The 20928-nt window shown below is 42.4% G+C and overlaps 1 pseudogene; it reads right to left on the reverse strand.

Annotated features, from left to right (window-relative positions):
* Positions 1–18246: 18246 nt before the first annotated feature.
* Positions 18247–18709, reverse strand: LOC126011939 (ubiquitin-40S ribosomal protein S27a-like; annotated as a pseudogene).
* Between the last annotated feature and the right edge of the window lie 2219 nt (positions 18710–20928).

Below are 20928 nucleotides of genomic sequence, written 5' to 3' on the forward strand. Positions count from 1 at the left end.
GCCTTCAATTGATGGAGTCTGTCACTTGGTGAAGAATCACCCTGTCTTCTTGTTTATTATTTTTCTGGTGGGACAATGCTAATGCAGGTTCTACATGGTATCTTGCAAGGTCATTAGAAGTCTATTCCAATTAATAAACACAACAAACCAGTTGTGAATATATCCTTTCTCTCTCTCCCTCTCTCTTTTTCTCTCTCCCTCTCTCTCTCATATGCTTCACTTGTCATATTTCTTTACTTCCTGTACTTCTTGGAATAATCTTCCACATAACAAACTCTAGCCAAATTCTTTTTTTTTTTTTTTTTTTTTTTGTGGTTTTTGGGTCACACCCGGCAGTGCTCAGGGGTTTTTCCTGGCTCCATGCTCAGAAATTGCTCCTGGCAGGCACAGGGGACCATATGGGGCGCCGGGATTCGAACCGATGACCTCCTGCATGAAAGGCAAACGCCTTACCTCCATGCTATCTCTCCGGCCCCCTCTAGCCAAATTCTTGCCTTAGGTCTGTCTCTGAAAGACTCTCAACTCGTATAACAAGAACCACTATCATAGCTCCCACCACAATCAAGACATATAACTTTTTCTTTTTTTTCTTTTGGCTTTTGGGCCACACTCAGCAGCACCCAGGGGTTACCCCTGGCTTTGCACTCAGAAGTCGCTCCTGGCAGGCTTGGGGCACCATATGAGATGTTGGGGGAGAGGACCAAACCCTGGTCCATCCAGGTCGGTCACATGCAAGGCAAATGCCCTACAGTTATGCTATCACTCTGGCTCCTAACTTTATTTTTATACATTTCCTTAAATGCAACTCTCTACAATAGCCACTATTCTATCATTTTTTAAACATATCTTTACATAATCAGGAAACTGACATTCTTTTTGGGTTTTGGTGACAAGAATCATGGTCTGAAGCAGTACTCAGGGGCCACCAGGTACACACCCAGTGCGTCCTCTCCTGGAGGGGGGTGTGTACCTTGCCAGAGATCAAAACCAGGATCTTAAACATACAAACCATATGGTCTATCACTTGCACCATATTTCTAGCTCTCATCCTGTTGGTTTTATTGCACTGAAGTTAAACATATTTTACATACTTTATTATAATCACCTAAAATCCACCCATCTGGGGCAAATAATAATCATTTTAGGTGATTTAAGCTTAGTGAAATAAGTCAGAAAGTGAAGGAAAATTACAGCATGATATCATTTATATGTGGAAAAAGAAGAATTAAAATGAGAAATTGGCAAATCACAGGAAAACTGGGCTAGAGAAACAGCTCAATGGACTGAAGCATGTGTTTTTTTTTTTATCTTGTTTTGTTTTGTGTTTAGGCCACACCTGTCTATGCTTAGGGTTTACTCCTAGCTCTGCACTCAGGGATCACTCCTTGCATACTCAGAGGACTATACGTGGTGCTAGAAATCAAGTCCAGGTCAGCTGCATACAAGGCAAACATGTTATCCACTGTACTCTCTATTTGGCCTTACAGTATATACTTTGCATGCAGGAGACACAAGTTCCATCCCTAACACTACATGACTTCCCATACACTGAGCCAGGAGTAAGCTCTAAGCATCACTGTGAGTCCCCTGCCCCCACAAAGAAGCAACAGGGTCTGGAAAGAGAGTACAGTGGGTAAGGCACTTACCTTGCAAACAAACCTGGGTTTAATCCCCAGACTTCCATATGATTCCTGAGTGCAGAGCCAGGAATAACTCCCTGAGCTTTAATTTGTATGGCCCCAAAACAAACAAACAAAAAGATGGGGGCTGGAGAGATAGCATTGGAGGTAAGGCCATTCATGCAGAAGGTCGGTGGTTCAAATCCCGGCATCCCATATGGTCCCCCGAGCATGCCAGGAGTAATTTCTGAGCATAGAGCCAGGAGTAACCCCTGAGCACTGCCGGGAGTAACCCAAAAACCAAAAAAAAAAGCTATGAACCTACAACTAGACTCAGTAGAAACTGTGGTGTTTGGGGCCAGAGAGATAGCATGGAGGTAAGGTGTTTGCCTTGCATGCAGAAGGTTGGTGGTTCGAATCGAATCCCAGCATCCCATATAGTCCCCTGAGCCTGCCAGGAGTGATTTCTAGATTTCTGAGCATAGAGCCAGGAGTAACCCCTGAGCGATGTCAGGTGTGACCCAAAAACCAAAAAAAGAAACTGTGGTGTTACCCAGAGGGAAAGATGAGTAGAGGGAATGAGTAGAGCGGTCTTTATTTGTTTGGTTGGTTTGTTTTAGTTTTTGAACTACACTCACTGTGCTCAGAACTTACTTCTAGCTCTGAATTCTGGGGTCACTCCTGGTGATGCTCAGAAAACCAAATACAGTACCAAAACCAAACTGGATCAGGCGTGTGTAAGGCAAGCGTATCTGCAATACCTTACCTGCAATACTAATCTCTCTTGCTCCAAAAAGTCTTTTTTAGGTAAGAGTATATGTCAGAACTTTTCTAGTGGGTGTGGTAAATTCTTTCAGATAAATTCTTAGAGAGAATCTCATTTGTTTCTACTGCTGGATTCACACAAGTCTGACCCCCCTGGAAGACTGGGCGACATGATGGGTGCCAACAAAAGACTAGTGACTTGCAGAAGTTCTTAAACCTTCTACTGAGAGTGATGACTATCTAGAAAAGAACCCGGCATGCCAGATTGTAACCTAAATCTTAGGCATTGGAGGACCAGAGGATGTTACTGAGTCATGTCTGTAATTCAGATCTCTGTAAGTTTGTGTCTGAGTAATGTGGGCACCAGGCACAGGTGTAGCACAAGGAAGAGGAGGAAGTGTGTGCTGTGAGTCAATGCTGAGAGCAATTTTCCCATAGGTTTCTGTGACACCAGCATCATGGCATAATACTCATCAGTACAGCATGACTTTTGGAGCACATTTGCTCAGAATTCAAAGGAGTCTAAGGACCTTGAAAAACCCTGAAGAGCTGCTAAATTTAAAAAGAGAGTATGGATGGGGCTGGGAGGTAGTCCAGTGATTAAGGCACTTGCTTTGCATATGGCTGATCTGGTTTAATTCCAATACCAATATGGTCCCCCTGGGCCTCACCAGAGCTAGGTATAGGTCCAGGACACAGTTGAGTGTAGCACCCAAACCAAAAAAAAAAAAAAAAAAAAAAAAAGGTAAGAAGGAATGGAAAGAGAAGCAGGGGGCTGACCTGAATTTTATTCCTGTCATCCCAAATGGCCCCCCAAGCCTACCAAGAGTGATACCTAAGTGTAGAGTTAGAAAATAACCCTTAATTAACTGGAACAAGAGAATGAAGGGGCCTTTCTGCTAGATATATTGGTTTTTGACTAGGGTTTAATAAATGATGGTGAAGAGTGGAGGTTTCTAGTTTTTTTCTGAGCATGGAAGAATTTCTGGGAGGAAGAGCAGCTTGAAATGTTCTTCCCACCTAGGCTAGAGTCTTGTTTTAAGTAGGTAAATAAAGGTTATATAAAATTAAAAAAAAAAAGAAATAAGCCCTTAGTATTACTGGTTTTTACCAACCAACCAACCTATCAACCAACCAACAAACAAATAAATAAGTAAAATGGAGGGATAAAAAAGAAGGAAGGAAGAAAGAAGGGTGGAAGGAGAGAGGGTAGTGGGGTGATTTGCACTTCAGATGCTGACTGGTCTAGATTCAAACTTTATCTTCCCATATAAGATGCCCAGATTTAGGCATTTGCTGATTAATTGTGGGTGTCCAATACTTAGGAATTCCTTCCTGCATTTAACAAAAATATTTACTGAGGACCTCTTGTGTTCACAGCACCACTGAAACTGTGGCAAATTGGGCAAAGAAGTTCCCTTCACTAATACTAGATAAGTTACAAGCTCATGAAGTTTCCAATTCTGGGTCCTTTGTTCCTTCATTGAGTCCACTTTTGCCAATGAGATTTGAAATATGTAACTTTGCCCAGAACAATTTCATAAGTTTCCTCTGGATCATACCATGTTTTTCTCCAATACCCCACTACCAGCAACCACTTACAAGGTCAAAGACCACCCTGATATTTCTCTTCTGACAGTCCCCATCCCCATGTCAAATAAAAGGAAAGTTACCTGGTCCATGAATTCTCTCTTAGAATTATCTAATTAGAATAGCTCATCTCTGTGCCCTGGCATTTTCACTTCTCTGGACTTTTATGAAGAGAACAAAGTTTTTATTCCTGAGCTAGAGATGATCCTAATCAGGACCTCAGTTCTGAGATCTCTGCCCCAATCCTCTCTGAAGAGAAGGTGTTTGCTTACTTTGTCAGTCAGGGTTCTTGAACACTCAGAACAGCAACAAATTGTAGCAACATTGGATAAAAAACAAACTTACTGGGGCTGGAGCAGTGGCACAGGGTTAGGGCATTTGCCTTGCATGCAGCTGACCTAGGACAGACCTTGGTTCCATCCCCTGGCATTCTATATGGTTTCCCAACCCAGGAGTGGTTTCTGAGCGCAAAGCCAGGAGTAACCAACCCCTAAGCATCACTGGGTGTGCCCCCCCCCCAAAAAAAAACAAAAAAACTTATTAGAAGAATATGGGATAACTCACAGAATTGACTGGGAAATGGAGATCCAGACTTTGGAAAGCAGGAGGTACTGAGGGCTGGTAAGTTGGAGCAGTCACTGAGAATCAGAAGGTGAGTCTCACCTGCAGAGCTTGAATGGCAAACCATATCAGGCCTATCAGCCCATGTCCCTGTCACCTATTGAGTCCTAGAGAGCACCTGAGAGCGAAACTTCAGTGACATGCTGCCCATAAACTCAGACTCAGAGAGATAATGACCATCTTTGCTGCTCCCATCTTCTCCTGGCAGATACTCCTCCAAATTAGAAAGATCAGAATAGACTGTGGGTTGAGATGCAAAAGCCTATTTGTTTTTATTTGGGGGGAGGGCTCCCTAGGTGTGTTTAGGAACCCCAGGAGCACCAGCACCTATGGTGCCAGTAATTTCCCAGTCACCCAGCAATGCTCAGGGATCCTTCGGAGATGATGTTCAGGGGACATCTATGAGTGACCAGGAACTTCTAAGGCTACTCCTGGAAATTATTAGAAGATAACTTAATACTAAACTAGAGTCAATCTTAACTCCTATAACATCTCCCAAAAGAATATGCAATACTTTCAATGGCTTCATGCTTACCCTAATTGGGCCCATATTGCATGGTAAATCTTTTGATATGGTTAATATCTCCTCTCAGTTAAGGACCTAGTCCCATTGGAATGCTCTTTCCCTTGTTCACTTTATCTTACTTTATCATGTATCTTTGCAACATTCCTCCAACCTGTTTATTCTGCCAAGACCCTAGGCCCAGCCAGAACTGATTTCAAGTTGTAGTTCTTGTTTCTATACATTTCTCAGGTTTGGGACATACATTTATTTATTTATTTATTTATTTATTTATTTATTTTTGGTTTTTGGGTCGCACCCGGCAGCGCTCAGGGGTTACTCCTGGTTCTACAATCAGAAATCGCTCTTGGCAGGCTTGAGGGACCATAGGGGATGCCGGCATTCAAACCACCATCCTTCTGCATGAAAGGCAGACGCCTTACCTCCATGCTATCTCTCCGGCTCTGCTTTGGGACTTTTACCTGCTTTGGGACTTTTATTACTCTGATAAACAGTACGCAGGTAACTAAAGTTATTTCTCTTTAACCATCTCAATCTGCTACCTAAATGCTCCTTTATTTGATTTTTGTTTGGTTTGGGTTTCTTTTTTAGGAAGGGGACAACCGATGACGCTCAGGGGTTACTCCTGGCTATGCACTCAGAAATCGCTCCTGGCTTGGGGGACCATATGGGGCACCGGGGGATTGAACTATGGCCCATCCTAGGCTAGCGTGGGCAAGACAGGTGCCTTACTGTTTGCGTCACCACTTCGGCCCCTTATTTTTTTGTTTGTTTGTTTTGGGGGGGCCATACCCAGCGGTACTCAGGGGTTATTCTTGGCTCTGCACTCAGAAATCACTCCTGGAGGCTCAGAGGACCATATGGAATACCGAGGATTGAACCTGGGTCAGTTACATACAAGGCATATGTCCTACCCATTGTGCAATCGCTCTGGCCTCAACACCTTCTTTATTTGAAAACCATCTTCTGCATAAAGACAGTAATTCATCCCCAAACTCCAGACTTCTTTTTTCAGGCCATAAACCTCATTTATATTTCATTGCTCTTGTAAATTACTGCAGAATTTCCCCATTTTTAAAAAAAAACTCTGAAATACTCAATGATAATAGATTGACTAATTAAATTATTGTATAGGTATATAATGGAATTCTATATAATCTTTAACTCAATCTTATCATTGAACTAGAGAGATACTACAGCAGGTATGGTCTGCTTGCATGTGGCTGACCTGTGTTCAATCCCTAATATCCCATATGGTAATACTTGAGGGTAAAATCAGGAATAACCCTCGAACATTGCTACATGTGGCCCAAAAACAAAAAAACTGGGGTCAGAGAGATAGTACAATGATAGAGCACTTGTTTTACATGTGAACCTGGGTTCAGTCCCTGGCATCCCATATGGTCCCCTAAGCAACACAAGGAATAGTTCCTAAGTATAAAGCGAGAAGTTACTTCTGAGCACCACTGGATGAACCATCCAAATCAATCTAATCAATATAAAGAATGATACAGAAAGCAAGAGATATAGGACAATTGTGTTTGTCATCACCCATCATAGATTCTATCCCTAGGACCCTAGATGTTCTCCCAAGTCCATCAGCAGATGTAAGTCCTGGGCACTGTAGGGTATGACCCTCCAAACAAACAAAAATAAATAAACTAAAAGAATGGGAAGGGGTCTGGAGAGATAGTACAGTGGCTAGGGTGCCTGCCTTGCACATAGCAGACCTGGGTTTGATCCAGGCACATATGTGGTCTCCTGTGCAGGGGCAATGCCTGAACACAGAGCCAGGAGTAAGCCCTGAGCACTGCTTGGTGTGCTTCTTTCCACACCACTCCCCCTCAAGAAAAGGAGAAGAAAAGAACGATATAGCTGTAGTAGTTACCTTTTTTAGAACCTGGTATGTAATATTCAACACAGCTAAGAAAAGCAGGAATCAGAAGGAGATAAATGATATTATTATTTGTGAAAAAATGTGTAAAGTGTTTAACTAATATCTCAAGAAGAAGATATGGGTGCTAATAATAGTAATTTCCTTTGGAGAACGTATCTACCAATTTGATGGAAAATATGAGAAGGGGAGGTATTGTTTTTCAAAGCACACTCAATATGATGCCATATTAAAATTTAAAAATTATGGGGCCGGGGCGGTGCCGCAAGCAGTGTGGCGTCTGCCTTGCGTGCACTGACCTAGGACAGACCACGATTTGATCCCCAGTGTTTCCATGTGGTCCCCGAGGCCAGGGGCGATTTCTGAGCACATGGACAGGGGTGGCCCCTGAGAGTCACTGGTTGTGGCCCAAAAACCAGGAGAAAAAAAATTTTCCTGGGGTCAAAGAGATAGGACAGTGGTAGGATGTTTGCCTTGCATGCGGCCAACCCAGGACAGACTGGAGTTAATTCCTGGTATCACATATGGTCCCCGAGCCTGCCAGGAGCGATTTCTGAGCACAGAGCCAGGAGTAATTCCCGAGCACCGGGTGTGGTCCCTAAACAAAAACAAATACAAATTATTTCCTAGTTGAAAATCCAGACAAAACTATAATAATTCATTATACATTCTGAAGGCGTTGCAAAGCTATTCCATATAAAGATATTTGGTTCACGGTATAAATATTTTCTGATTTTTCCTTAGGTTTCCATTGCCACAGAAACTTTGGGGAGAACAGGATTTGGGTGTCCCTTTCATTGATAAAGCTGGTATGCATTTTGGAGCTTTTTCTAGATACAGGGGGTTGGGTATCTAACTTTTTCACTTTTTGGGGGACCGCATCCGGTGACACTCAGGGGTTACTCCTGGCTATGCGCTCAGAAATCGCTCCTAGCTTGGGGGACCTTATGGGATGCTGGGGAATCGAACCACGGTCCCTCCTAGGCTAGTGCGTGCAAGGCAGCTGCCTCCCTGCACTACTGCTCCAGCCCCTAACTTTTCTGATTTTTACTTTTTTTTTTTTTCAACTTTTACTTGCTCTTCCACACATATTGATGGAGAAGTTACAGGAGCACCAGGTTTAGGGCTGAATGTTGATAGAACCTGATATTTGCTGCAAACATATCTGACTGCTGAGAAGCAAGTGGGAGGAAATAGAAATTTGGTCACAGGGTGCCAAAGGGATAGTACCATGGGTAGGGAGCTTGCCTTAAATGTGGCTGACCAGGGTTTAATCCCCAGCACCCCATATGGTCCCCAAAGCCTACCAAGAATATTTCCTGAGTGCAGCAGAGCCAGGAGTCACCCCTGAGCACTGCTTGATGAAAGTTGATCACAGTAACTTGTGACTCTTCATTGAGAGCACAGTTCTGTGAGATTTTTCTCATTCCAAGTCCTTGAAATTTTAATTAGAAACTTTCCAATTATAGACCTCCCAATTAATAACAAAATTTCAAAATCTTTGTTTTGAAACCTTTGTAGATATCAAATAGTTCTATTTTTCATATTTTTGGTGGGGTCCACATCTGGCAGTGCTTAGGAGTTACTGCCAATTATGCACTCAGGGATCACTCCTGGCATTGGCACAGGGGACCATATGCAGTGCCAGGGATCAATCTTGGATTGACCACGAGCAAGATAAGCACCCTACCCACTGTACTATCTCTTTGGCCCAGTTCTTTTTTTTAATAATATCTTTATTTAAGCACCATGATTACAAATATGTTTGTAGTTGGGTTGGCCCAGTTTTCTTTGTTTGTTTTGTTTTAATGCAGGGACTATAAACAGAGTAGTAGCTCAACAGGTTAGAATGCATACTTTGCAGAAGGCCCAGCTAGGTTCAATCCTCAACATTGCCTGGTTACTAAGTACTGAACTCAGGGGCAGTCCCTAACACAGTAACTCCCAGAAAACAAAATATGGGAACCAAAGAGATAACATGGAGATAGGGTGTTTGCCTTGCATGCAGAAGGACAGTGGTTCGAATCCAGCATCCCATATGGTCCCCTGAGCCTGCCGGGAGCGATTTCTGAGTGTAGAGCCAGGAATAATCCCTGAACGCTGCCAGGTGTGACCCCCCCCCCCATAAAAAAGAAAAAATATATATAAAAATAAAAATATGTAGGGTCAAAGTGATAGTACAGAAGTTAAGGTCTGGCCTTGACTTGTCTGACTTTGGTTCAATCCCTGGCACCACTTGAGGTCCCCTGAGCCCCTCTAGGAGTGAGAGCCCTGAAAGCTAGGACTAATTCAACTATGAAGCACTCTGTAGATTACAATTGTTTCAATAAAACAAAATAAAATAAAAAGAGCTAGGACTGAACCTTTGAATGCCACTGGGTATGGTCCCAAATCGAATCTGAATAAATAAATAGATAAATAAATAAATAAATGTGTATAGTTACCTTGAACTATTTTTCACAGCGTTTTTGTGTATTGGAGAATTACCAACCAGAAAAGTGTGGTATGTCTGGAAATAAAAGAATTTCTTTCATCTCTTTTCCCCAACTTGGCCCTCTACTGACATCTAGCAATGCTATGAGAACCCGGTTCATTAGCTTTTTTCTAAGATTTAGACAATAATTTCTACCTGGAGACATTCCTAGAGCCTTAGTAGAAAACAGAATAAGTGAGACAGAAATAGCTGGCATTTCCCTTAGCAGAGCTGGAATTGTAATGTACATCATCTCTGCACTGGAGGAGGTCAGTGAATAATCACACACCCACTTGTACAGGAAGTCATTGGAGAGACTAATTGACCGCAGAAGCCGAAGGAACAGCAGTGCCTCCATGATGGGGTGATTATATAGTGCACATGGTCTTTCATCTTTCCTCCCTCCCTCCCCTTCTTTTATCTTCCCTTCCTCCTCTGCCCCTCCCTCCCTCCCTCTTTTTCTTTCTTTTCTTTTCTTTTCTTTCTTTCTTTCTTTCTTTCTTTCTTTCTTTCTTTCTTTCTTTCTTTCTTTCTTTCTTTCTTTCTTTCTTCTTTCTTTTCTTTCTTTCTTTCTTTCTTTCTTTCTTTCTTTCTTTCTTTTTTCTTCTTTCTTTCTTTCTTTCTTTCTTTCTTCTTCCTTTCCTTCCTTCCTTCCTCTTTCTTTCTTCCTTCCTCCTTCCTCTTCCTTCCTTCCTTCCTTCCTTCCTCTTTCTTTCTTTCTTTTCTTTCTTTCTTTCTTTCTTTCTTTCTTTCTTTCTTTCTTTCTTTTTCTTTCTTTCTTTTTCTTTCTTTCTTTCTTTCTTTCTTTCTTTCTTTCTTTCTTCTTCTTTCTTTCTTTCTTCTTTCTCTCTCTCTCTCTCTCTCATCTCTCTCTCTCTCTTCTCTCTTTCTTTCTTTCTTTCTTTCTTTCTTTCTTTCTTTCTTTCTTTCTCTTTCTTTCTTTCTTTCTTCTTCTTCTTTCTTTCTTTCTTTCTTCTCTTTCCCTTCCTTCCTCCTCCTTCCTTCCTTCCTTCCTTCTTTTTTTTTTTGGTTTTCCGGGCCACACCCGTTTGATGCTCAGGGGTTATTCCTGGCTAAGAACTCAGAAATTGGCCCTGGCTTGGGGGACCATATGGGACGCTGGGGGATCGAACCGCAGTCCTTCCTTGGCTAGTGCTTGCAAGGCAGACACCTTACCTCTAGCGCCACCTCACCAGCCCCTCTTTCTTCTTTCTCTTTCTCAACTTAATGATAAAGAACATGGACTCTTGGGGCACAAAGATAGCACAAGGGTTCAGGTGTTTTCTATGTATGCAGCCAACCCTGTTTTGAACTCAGCACTACAAATGGTACCTTGTGCACTGCTAGGAGTGACCCCCAAGCAACAGAGCCAGGAGAGAGGTCTCTCAACTTTATGGAGTGTGGTCTCAACATTCCTCCCCAACACAAACACCAGAAGAACATGGACTGTGGAGCCAGATTCCCTGGGTTGTAGTCTCTGCTTCATTACTAACTGCTGTGTGACCATGTTCAATTTACCCTCCCATACTTGGGACCCGGGAGATATTCAAAAACTTAGTGCATTTGCTTTGCTTGAACTTGACCCAGATACAATCCCTGACACCATAGAGTCCACAAAGAAGGAAGAAACTTCTATGTTGTCAAGGAGGTAGCTCCTGACTGGCTGTGACCTCCAACACAAACTAATCACTCTTCCTCTTCCTTATTTGTAAAATAGCATGTACTTCACAGAATACTTGCTCTTTGGAACAGGGCTTGGCATGTAGTAGCTTTTTTTTTTTTTTTTTTTTTTTTTTGTGGTGTTTGGGCCACACCCGGCGGTGGTCAGGGGTTACTCCTGGCTGTCTGCTCAGAAATAGCTCCTGGGAGCCACGGGGGACTATATGGGACACCGGGATTCGAGTCAACTACCTTTGGTCCTGGATCGGCTGCTTGCAAGGCAAATGCCGCTGTGCTATCTCTCCGGGCCAGCGTATAGTAGCTTTATAGAAACATTTGTGAGGGGAGATTATAGATTGGAGCCAGAGCAATAGCACAGCGATAGAGTGTTTGCCTTGCACGGCTAATCCAGAATGGACCTGGGTTCAATCCCTGGCATTCCATATGGAACTGTCAGGAGAGATTTCTGAGCATACAGCAAGGAATAACCCCTGAGCACTACTAGGTGTACCCTGCCTCCAAACAAAACAAAACAAAATAAAACAAAACAAAACAAAACAAGAGTGCTGCTTCATTAAAAAACATAGGATAGGGACCAGAGAGGTGGCGCTAGAGGTAAGGTGTCTACCTTGCAAGCGCTAGCCAAGGAAGGACCGCACGATCCCCCAGCATCCCATATGGTCCCCCCAAGCCAGGGGCAATTTCTGAGTGCTTAGCCAGGAGTAACCCCTGAGCATCTAATGGGTGTGCCCCCCCCCAAAAAAAGCAAAAAAACCATAGGATAGTATAATATGGGGCCGGAGAGATAGCATGGAGGTAATAGGGCATTTGCCTTGTATGCAGAAGGACTGTGGTTCAAATCTTGGCATCCCATATGGTCCCCCAAGCCTGCCAGTGATTTCTGAGCATAGAACCAGGAATAACCCCTGAGTGCTGCCAGGTGTGACCCAAAACCCCCCCAAAATATAGGATAGTATAATATGATCAGTCTTGTCTTGTTTCACTTCTTAACTTATGTTTGATGAGAGAGGTAAAACATTTTGTGAGTGGACTGGAGAGATAGCATGGAGGTAAGGCGTTTGCCTTCCATCCAGAAGGTTGGTGGTTTGAATCCCGGCATCCCATATGGTCCCCCATGCCTGCCAGGGGCGATTTCTGAGCATAGAGCCAGGAGTAATCCCTGAACACTGCCAGGTGTGACCCAAAAACAAAAAAAACAAAACAAAACAAAACAAAAACAAAAACTTGTGAGGTATCTCTCACATGTACATTTTTTTCTAGTGCTCAAAATTAAAATCAGAGCCTGACACATGGAAGGCATGTGCCCTCCTATTGAGCCACATTCCTAGCTTTACTCCTTCATCTTTTTTTTTTTTTTTTTTTTTAGTTTTTGGGTCACACCTGACAGTGCTCAGGTGTTACTCCTGGCTCTGTATTCAGAAGACAATCAGCAGGCTTAGGGGACCATACGGGATGCCAAGGATTTAACCCAGATCCGTCCGAGGTTGACCACGTACAAGGTAAACACCTTATCACTATGCTATCACTCCAGCCCCAACTCCTTTATCTTTTGCCTAAAAAGAACATAAATTTTTCATTTCTGGGGGTGAGGTGCAGAGAGATAATATAGTGCCTTTCATATGTCCAACTCAGGTTGGGCACTTGTTTTGCATATGGGGACTTGCCTTACATATGTCCAACCTATGGTCAAACTCTAACATCCTATGGTACTCCTGGCACTGCCAGGAGTGATTCCTGATCTCAGATCCAAAAGTAAACCCAGAGAACAGCTGAGTAAAACCCCAAAACAAAACAAAAAAAATAAATGAGCAAATGAATTAATGGATAAATTAATAATGTCATTACAGCTTGGGAAATGCATATACTTAAAATAATGGGGTTGTGGGGCCAGACATATAGAACAGCGGTAGGGCGTTTGCCTTGCTCGAAGCTGATCCAGGACAGAAGGTGATTCGAATCCCAGAATTCTATATGATCCCCAGGACCATATGCCTGCCAGGAGCGATTTCTGAGTGCAGAGCCAGGAGTAACCCCTGAGCACCACTGGGTGTGATCCAAAAACCAAAAAGAAAAAAATGGGGGTGTTGTAGGGAGACAGTACAGCAGGCTGGGCACTTGCCAACCTGGGTTCAATTCCCAGCACCCCCATTATGGTCCCCCAAGCCTAATCAGAACTAATCCTGAGCTCAGTAAGCCCTGAGCACTGCCAAGTGTGGCCCAAAAGTCTAAATAAATAAATAGAGGTAAATAAAAATATACGGTAATTTAGAATAACGACTTCTAGTGAAGTGCTCTATTATTGACTCACATCTTTGGTCCTGAATTTAGCTTTCAGCTTCCACAAATAGAGGACATCATTGTTGTGATGACCAGAGTGAACTAATTGTGTGCCTGCTCACATCCTCACTGAAGGTTTCACACTTTAATTATGGTCCCTGTACATTCTTGGTGGTTGTGCACTGGACAGCAAATAGTACACACTTTGCTAAGGGTACTGGGATTATAAGTAACAACATCAATGGGATTACAGTTGAGCACCTGGCACTATTCAATGGCTACTCCTGGCTCTGTGCCCAGGTGTTATCCTGGATGTATAGTGCCAGGGATCTAACTGAACAGGCTGTGTGCAAGGCAACTCTCTAGCCTGACATACCCTTGGTCTGCCCATTCAATAGAAGAGGCAAGAGTTTTACTTTCCATCCCTTATCTCTAGGGTAATGGCCCTTTACAATTATCTGTATCCCATAGAATATCGAGATGTCTGGCTGTTTAGGTGTTCATGTAGGTACTGCCTGTGCATTTTTCTTCCTGCATTTTTTTCCATGATGACTCCTAATAAGTGTGTGTTAGATTGATTTTCACCTGAATAGAATGTAATATGATGGAAGCTATTCAGAGCTCAGAGCATATTTCATACCCTCTGATCAAGTGATTCATTCAAAAAGATTTTCAAGTAGGATAAAAATAGATATCTGGAGCCAGGCAATTTTGTTCAGAGAATTTTTAGGGTAGGGTGAATTAGTTATGGCTACTGGCTAGGATCTTTGTTAAGAGAAAAATGCAAATGTGAAGAATTTTAAAAGCATCACAAAAAAAAATGGCAAAGCCACCAGGAAAATAGTTGAACATTTTTAAACCTTTGAGAGAGATGCATTATCAGTGGGGAAAATACTTCTTTCCTTTTTTCACATCTCTCATCTTAGCCACCATTTAACCCAAGATAGATAGGCAAAAGTCATAAATATCTTCCAAAATTCTGACCCTTTGAAATACCAAATACTAATTTTTAAGTTCTATTTTTGCTAATAATCTATTTTTAGGTTTTGGCTGTTTTGTTTTGTTTTGGCTTTTGGGACCACACCTGGCTATACTCATAACTTACTCCTGACTCTGTGCTTAGGGATCACCCCTGGTAGGCTCTGGGGACCTTAAGGAGGTGCTGAGGATCAAACTTGGATCTAATGTGTGCAAAGCAAAAATCCTAACCACTGTACTATCACTTCAGTCCTGTAACATCTATTTTAATAAAATTTTGTGCCTGGAGTGATAGTAAAGAGGGCATAGAGCTTGCTTTGCATGTGGCTGACCTGGGTTTGATTTATAGCACCATATAGAGTTTCCTGAGTCCTACCAAGAGTGATCCCTGAGAACAGAGATTGAGGAAAGTGAGTTGTGGCCCCAAAACCAAAAAGAAGCTACTATTTTATGTTGACAAGGTTGGAGACTTAAGTATATTTTCTTGCAGAAATAGTAAGACTCTAAGATAATTTTTCAATGTATATCATGGGTATTTTAAAAATCTGGCATATTATCTAATATTGCAACTTATAGAAAAATCTCTCTAAAGAGAGTGGGCAAAAAATTATACATGATGGGGCCGGGCGGTGGCGCTGGAGGTAAGGTGCCTGCCTTGCCTGCGCTAGCCTAGGACGGACCGCGGTTCGATCCCCCGGCGTCCCATATGGTCCCCCAAGAAGCCAGGAGCAACTTCTGAGCGCATAGCCAGGAGTAACCCCTGAGCGGCACAGGGTGTGGCCCAAAAACAAAAAAAAAAAACTTTAAAAAAATTATACATGAGGCCGCGGGGCCAGAGAGATAGGTAGATAGAGGTAGGGTGGTTTGCCTTGCGTGCAGGATGGTGGTTTGAATCCCCACATCCCATATGGTCCCCGAGCCTGCCAGGAGCGATTTCTGAGTCCCCTGAGCACTGCCAGGTGTGACTCAAAAACCAAAACCAAAAAAAAAAAAAAAAAAAAAGATGAGGCCAGAACAATAGTACAATGAGTAAGGTGTTTGCCTTGCATGCCCAAAGGAATACCAGGAGTGATAACTGAGTGATACCTCAGAAGTAAATCTGAATACTGTCAGGTGTGACCCAGCAAGCAAAAACAAAAGAAAATAAAAATGATTCTCAATATAGTGGCTATAGGGCTGGAGCAGTGGTGCAAGCAATAGGGTGTTTGCCTTGCTCATGCTAACCTAGAGTGGACTCACTTCCACCCCTGATGTCCCATATGGTCCCCAAGCCAGGAGCGATTTCTAAGTGCATAACCAGGAGTAACCCCTGAGTGTCACTGGGTGTGGCCTAAAAACAAACAAACAAAACAAACAAAAAAATCAATATAGTGGCTATAAAAGGAAAAAAGAGAAGACATCTAAATATTAGGAACTCAAAAAAATAAAATAAATAAATATTAGGAACTCAAAATTAAAGAAATTTAAGGAATTTAAGGAATATTCAATGATGAAGATTTTACTCATGATTTTCTTAAGAAAAACATCAGAAGACAATAAGTATATGATATATAACATTAATAATTTATTCATCATTAATCATTTATGTCCAACTGAAGTAGTAAAAATACCTACTTATGGGATTATGAATAATTTTTGGGGGGCCACATCCGGTGATGCTCAGGGGTTACTCCTGGCTATCTGCTCAGAAATCGCTCCTGACAGGCACAGGAGACCATATGGCAGGGGTCTCAAACTCGTGGCCCGCGGGCCATTTGCGGCCCTCCGTACAACATTTTGTGTCCCGCGACCGGCCTTCAAATATCGCAGTATTCGCGATTATTCGCTTACCGAATAATCACAATAAAAATCGCATTAGTAAGAAAATAATCGCATTAAACATTTGCATACCCCGAGCAGTTCCGTTCGGGGTATGCAAATGTTTAATGCGTTTTTTTGCGTTTTTTTTCCTTACTAATGCGATTTTTTATTGCGAATATTCGGTAAGCGAAATCCCTTATGCGACCCTGCCTCACCCCGACTTTGCCTCCTGTGGCCCCCAGGTAAATTGAGTTTGAGACCCCTGCCATAAGAGATGCCGGGACTTGAACCACCTTTGGTCCTGGGTTGGCCGCTTGAAAGACAAATGCCCTATTGCTGTGCTATCTCTCCAACCCCATAATGGATAATTTTAATTTATATTGTTTGTACTGTACGTCTCTTACACATTACCCATCCAGTGGCTTAAGTTCAGTAATGAATACGTGCTCCTGTTATAATAAAAAAGAAAATAATTTAAACTTATGAAGGCTTATTAGAGCTAAAATTTTTTACTAGCAGCTAAATGGGGTAATAAGAAAGTCACAGAAGAGTTGTCAAAAAGGGGCCGGCGAGGTGGCGCTAGAGGTAAAGTGTCTGCCTTGCAAGCGCTAGCCAAGGAAAGGACCACAGTTCGATCCCCCGGCATCCCATATGGTCCCCCAAGCCGGGACAATTTCTGAGCCTGTTGCCAGGAATAACCCCTGAGCATCAAACGGGTGTGGCCCAAAAAACAAACAAACAAAAAGTTGTCAAAAGGGGCCCGGAGAGATAGCACAACAGTAAGGCATTTGTCTTGCATGCAGAAGGATGGTAGTTCAAATTCCAGCATCCCATATGGTCCCCCGAGATTTCTGAGCGTAGAGCCAGGAGGAACTCCTGAGCACCGCAGCCGGGTGTGACACAAAAACAAAACAAAAAAAGAGTTGTCAAAAACTTTTTGTTTGCATGGGGCTAGAGTGATAGTCCAGTAGATAGGGAGTTTGCCTTCCATGCAGCCAACCCATAATTTATCCCTACATTTCATATGTTTTCCCAAGCATCACCAGGAGTAATCCCTGAACTCAGAGCCAGGAGTAAACTCTGAACACCACCAGGAGTGTCCCCCTCCCAAAAAAAAAAAAAACAACTTCAGAGTTTAAATTGAGTATGTCAATTGTAAATGATGGTGGTTAAGTCAGTTCCCAAGATGTCAGTTCCCACCAGTGAGGTCGGATCTGGGCAAGTAGAGTACTCAACAAAGAAGCATCCACCAGCCAGTAAAGGGATTAACTCAGTTTATTGTAGGTGGGGAATGGATATTTATATTAGGGGAGAGTTGGATGTGGATTCTGTCAGCTAATCAGGTAGTATGTGAGATGGGATTACAACAGAGTGTGTGCTTCTGGGTTTAGAGAAGACAGAGTAAGGGGATTAAGGAAAACTGTGTGTGCTCTGGGTGTTAAAACAATGTGTGCTTAAAGTGATTAGCTATAATCAATTATCTTTGATTGTTTTGAAGTCACCAGACTGTAGCATTTCCCTGAAAGGTCAGGTAATCACCCAGAAAGGACCACCAAGCTCAGGGAGATGAAAATTAACTATATAATTCATTATTCTTATTCATTTATTTGTTTACTACTTTGTTTTCTTTTTTCCTTCTTTTTTCCTTTTTTTCCTTTCGTTTCCCCTCCTTTCCTTCTTTCTGTCCTCCCTTCCTCCCTTTCTTCTTACCATCCTTCCTCCCTCTATCTTTCTCTACTTCTTTTCTTTTATGTTTAAAATCACTTTTGTTTTTGTTTTTGTTTTTTTGGGTCATACCCGGCAGTGTTCAGGGGTTACTCCTGGCTAACTCTATGCTCAGAAATCGCCCATGGCAGGCACAGGGGATCATATGGGATGCCGGGATTCTAATCACTGTCCTTTTGCATGAAAGGACATGCTATCTCCATGCTATCTCTCCGGCCCCTAAAAATCACTTTTTAATTAATGGACCAGAACATAACCATTAATGTTAGAGCTCATGCCCTTTATTAACCCATACAGGTAATCATTTGTCTTCTGGTTTGTTGAGCAATGGGTTGGACAGCATTTGCCACAATAATGTCTGTCAAAGTGGCTGGTCATCAGAACTCCAGCACCACATTCATCTGAAGGGCATTCTCGATGAAGGTGACTGATTTTGCCATTTTCATCCACCTTGTAGTATTTTGGGACAACCTTCTTTCTCTTATGCTTATTCTTCTTATGGAAGTGGTGTAAGACTTTTTCCTTTTTTTTAGCACCACCCCCCAAAGTCTCAAAACAAGATGAAGAATAGACTCCTTTTGGATGTTGTGGTCAGATAAAGTACGTCCATCTTCAAATTGTTTGCCAGTAATGTTCAATCTTTGCAGATTGGAAGGAATTCCTCCCTTGTCCTAGATATTGTCCTTTACATTTTCTATCATATCTGTGGACTCAACCTCAAGAGTAATAGTCTTCCAGGTAAGGGTTTTAACAAAAATCTGCATCTGGGACTTGGGTCCACCATAGATGGCAGAATGGAATAAAAAAGCTCTTAATACTCCTTAGGTGCCAGACAATATGCAAGAATAAAGACATACTTTGGTGAGTGATTAATTAGAAATGGCTTGCTATTGAGTAAATTGGGCTTATTAACCCCTTGCTATGAAGGAGAACATATGCCATGTTAGAAAGAATATAAAGCATTTGGGTCTAGGCTGGGTGATTTGGCCAAGGGTCCAAGGAGGTAGAGGTTTCTTCTGGTTTGGGTGCTTTCAGGCAGTGTGACTTGCTGATTGGGTGATCAATGTGCCGTGTTCATAGAGAGGACAAACTAGAGTGAGGTGACTGGCAGAGGTGGTTTACTTGGAGGGAGGAAGGTCAATATTTTATAGCTTGGATAATAGTCATGTTGCTCTATTCACTCAAATAAGAATCCCAAGTGCTCTTCTTAGGATTTTAATTCATTATGGTCATAGCATGTTCTTATCTGCTATGACATGTGACTCTTTATGTTGAGAGGGAAAATATGTTGATTCAGATATTGAGTATTGAGTGACCTCATGGTAACATCAAGACCTCATATCTACTTAGCTTCATGCTCATGCCTAGCTAAAGTGTTTTTTTTTTTTAATTTTTAATTTTTTTTTTGTTTTTGGTTTTTGGGTTACAGTCTGCAGTGCTCAGGGGTTCCTCCTGGCTCTATGCTCAGAAATTGCTCCTGGCAGGCTCGGGGGACCATATGGAATGCCAGGATTCGAACCACCGTCCTTCACGTCTAAGGCAAACGCCTTACTGCTGTGCTATCTCTCCGGCCCCTAATTTTTAAATTTACTTAGTTTTGTTTGTTTGTGTTTATTTTTTTAGGTCACACCAGATACTCAGAACTTGATCCAGGCTCTGCACTCAGATCACTCCTTGTGTTGCTTTTGGGACCATGTTGTTGATTTCACCTGTGTCTGCTGCATGCAAGGCCAGTGCAAGGCAATACCCAATACTCTCCAATCCCTAAAGTGTACTTCTATTGTGGACGACTACAACAACAGCAACAACAACAACAACAAATTATCTCATAATAAAAACAGCAACATGGGTAAAGAAAAGTGATAAAAGTTTGACTTCTGAACATGAAATTCTTATAAACCAGGAGTTTCTGTTTTAAGTGTTTGATTAAGTTAAAAAATGGATTTTCGGCCCGGAGAGATAGCACAGTGGTGTTTGCCTTGCAAGCAGATGATCCAGGACCTAAGGTGGTTGGTTCAAATCCCGGTGTCCCATATGGTCCCCCGTGCCTGCCAGGGGCTATTTCTGAGCAGACAACCAGGATAACCCCTGAGCAACGCTGGGTGTGGCCCAAAAACAAAGAAAAATGGATTTTCAAAAATATAGTGCTGTAATACTATCCCTAAGACAATAGAGACAAGGGCCAAAAAAATTAGTCTATGGTAGAAACTTGCCACAATTAGCAAGGGAGCGCAGTAGGGCAGAGAAGGGACCCTATGTCAATGAGAGTTGGAAATGATTATAATGAAACAAACACAGCCCCTGGTCAGCTATAAGCGGATACTATCCCTATAAGGATGAAAGGTCAGTTACCAGAAGTCCACACTCTGTAACTGCTGACAACTGACAGTTGACCCAGGAGTATAAAAAGCCCTGGGCTGAAGTGCTAGAAGTGGGGTTAGGAGACTCTGCCACCACCAATGCACCATTGTTCCTGCTGAGTGAGTTAGCTTTGGACTCACTATCTGTCCCACAAAGAGTATAATAGACAAACAGTAATGCAATAGCAAGGGAATTTATTTAAGGTCCAGCATGCTGGGGTTGCACAGCCAGTGTTGACCCCTTACTGAGCTCTCAGACTCCTTTTATTGACTGTTGGGGGGATTTTCACCACTTGGTAGTTGACCTTTAAGTTGACTGGCTGTTGTCTAGGGTGTTTCATCATGTTCTTTTATGGCTAGATATCTAGATATTTTGGTTTATAGGGCCTTGGGGTCTGCATCATTATTGTTGGGATAGAAACTTAGCTTTTATATGGAAACTTAGCCTTGTTAGCTTCAAATGGAAACTTAACTTTGGGCTGACAAAATGGAGTCCCTTCTGCTCTAGGCTTCACATTCCCTTCTAGTTTCTAACAGATAGCTGCTGCCAATTTGCTGGAAAAACTGTTTACCAAATTCCCTGCTTCTGCTGCCTTTTGCTGCCTCTCCTGCTGCACTGGGCC

Source organism: Suncus etruscus, chromosome 1 (assembly GCF_024139225.1).
Source record: "Suncus etruscus isolate mSunEtr1 chromosome 1, mSunEtr1.pri.cur, whole genome shotgun sequence".
Taxonomy (NCBI): domain Eukaryota; kingdom Metazoa; phylum Chordata; class Mammalia; order Eulipotyphla; family Soricidae; genus Suncus; species Suncus etruscus.